Genomic DNA, 2,857 nt, shown 5'->3' on the forward strand with positions numbered 1-2,857 from the left:
TGGAGAGAACAATCATGGGAGAAAGAAGGGCTGCTTATGCACAGGGAGACAACTCAGGGGGCAGGAGCCCATGGAGGGATGGACACTGGGAGGAGGTCACTGTGGGGAGGAGGTGGGAGGGGGGCTGTTACATTACGGTAAACTGTGGTCAATGTCATGAGACAAAGTATATGTGAACTGCTGTATGGAGAATGAATTTGCTCTGTAAATCTTCACCCAAATCACAATTTAAAAAAAAAATTAGTTGGATGCAAATCTTGTAGATGTTAAAAAAAAAAATAGTGTAAGGAAATATACTAAAATGGTAACACTGTTAACGCTGAAAATACAGATTTTTTTCTTATTTTTAAAATATCTGTATTTCATAATTTTTCATAAATGATTTTTTATAATCAGATTTATAACTTTTTCAAAACTACTTTTGCTTTATGAAGTAGATAAATGCGTTCCTGTTAAGTGGATTCCAACTCAATTTACAGAGGAGAACAGCCCCATAAGGTTTCCAAGCAGTAATCTTTACGAGAAGGAGCCGTGGGGGCGTAGTGGTTAAATGTGCAGCTGCTAACCAATCAGTTGGCTGTTGGAACTACCAATGGCTCCCTGGAGAAAGATGTGGCCGTTTTCTTCCTAAAAGATTTACAGCGTTGGCAACGCTATGGGGGCAGTTCTGCTCTTTGAAAAAAAAAAAAAAAAAACTTTACGATGGCCGACTGACACATCTTTCTCCCTCGCAGCTGCTGGTGAAGTCGAAATGCCCACCATTTGGTTGTAGATTTAACTACAGCGCCACCACTTTCCCTTATGCGGTAGATCTACAAAAAAACAAATTATTGCTCTTGAGTTGGATTCTGACTCTTAGGGACCGTATAGGACAGAGCAAAATGGCTCCACAGGATTTCCAAGGCTGTAAATCTTTAAGAAAGTGCCTTTTCTCCCGCTGAATGGCTGTTGAACTCTGATTTCTTGGTTAGCAGCCAAGAGCTTAACTCTAGGAGTCTTATGAAGTGGTAAGCTCTGAAATTTCTAAATAATTTACTGGAACACAATGGGGAAAGTGTGAAGGAATAGTTGTTTAAAAGAAAGCCTCATGTGGGGCTGGAATAAAACTCACTTCCGGGGCTGCCTCTCAGCCCAATGGTGAATGAACAAGATGTACACGCAGACCACTCACCCCAGGGTGACACAGCCACATACTCTATGGAAATGCATCCCGTGTAGCAATCGATCATGGGGAACCAGAGGGGCAGCATTTGCACGGAGGAAATGCAGGACACACATGAGTGCAGAACTATGAGGGAGGGGAGGAGACTGGGTTAGAGTTGAGGATGGTAAATGGGTAAATGGGGAGTGAAACTAAATGTACACGTAATGTTGAATATAAAACTGCTCTGTAAACTTGCACCTAAAGCACAATTAAAAAAAGAAAGAAAGAAAAGCTCTGGTAACACTTTTTGTAAGTCAATATATCTTTGTGTATAACTGCTAACTCGTTAACTTGTTTTGAAAATTTGGATTTTGGGATAGTGAGTTTTCCTAAAGACAGAAATGTCCTTGGGTGCAAAAACATAACTGCATCATGCACTCTACATCCTCAACCCTCTAAAAAAAAGAAAAGTAGGTAATTTTCCATCCAAGGTTGTCTTCTGAACTATCTGACCAGTGTGTAGAAGATTGGAAGGTAATGCTGTACAGGGACGCCTCCACTCTTCCCGTTTCCCCACAAAACTGAGCCAGGAAGTGATATGTAAAATAACAATAAGATTCAATGTGGGGAAATGACAATTTTTTTTTTTTTTTTTTAGGGCCTGGCTATCAGATCATCAACACAAATTGTACAAAATCTCCAGTAGCATTATAATATGGAGGTACCTGAACCTATATATATATATATATATATATATATATATATATTTAGGTCCCTCAGTGACTAAATGATGAGGGACAATAGAAAGTCCTAAGAAGGGCAATGGTTGTTAGAGGAAGAAAAACAAATAACTGAAGCACAGACCCATTTATTTAAAGCTAGGTTAATGGTATGAATGATCACCAGACACATTAAACCAAACTACCAAACATAAGTAGTATATCACATTAAAATTTTCATCCTCCAGTTGTAGCCTCTTTTCATTTTCCCATTACAGTTTACCCTCCTCTCGCGCAAGACAAGGACCTTGTCCACTGAATACCCCTTCTTCATCCTTGTAATTATTATTTTGACTTTTTATTTCACCTTTTAAAATGAGGAAACTTGCACTTATTTTTAAGTCAGGTAATCCTTATTTCCATTTATCAATTGTATTAGTCAAGGTAAGTGGCTTAAGTGTTGGGGGTGGTTAACTGTGTAGCGGTTTGGTCCAGCAAGGAAGTATATTTTATTACTGACTTTGTTTAGAATTGTGAGTGCATGGAGATAATAAGGAGTCCTGCTGGTGCAGTGTTTAAGTGAGCAGCTGCTAAGTCAAATCCACCAGCTACTCCGCGGGAGAAAGATATGGCAGTCTGCTTCTGTAAAGATTGACGGCCTTGGAACCTCTATGGGGCAATTCTACTCTGTCCTATAGGGTCACTATGAGTTGGAATTACTCAGCAATAATGGGGTTTTTGTGGGGTGGGTGATAATAAAATGCACTCCAACTTTGGTCATCTTTTAAAATTGTTTTTCAATTCTATATAGATAAAGGGAGTTCCAGAGCAGAAAACTCCCACCATAATCTCACCTTAGTACACTGCTGATCAGGATGTTGTTGTTGTCGTTATTTGCCGTCGAGTTGGCCCCGACTCATAGCGACCCCTCCTTGGGTTTCCGAGGCAGTATCACTACAGAAGTAGGATTGCCCAACCTTCCTTCCGAGGAGTG

Source organism: Orycteropus afer, unplaced genomic scaffold (genome assembly GCF_000298275.1).
Source record: "Orycteropus afer afer isolate SDZICR_OR568_19922 unplaced genomic scaffold, OryAfe1.0 scaffold00081, whole genome shotgun sequence".
In the NCBI taxonomy this organism is placed as follows: domain Eukaryota; kingdom Metazoa; phylum Chordata; class Mammalia; order Tubulidentata; family Orycteropodidae; genus Orycteropus; species Orycteropus afer.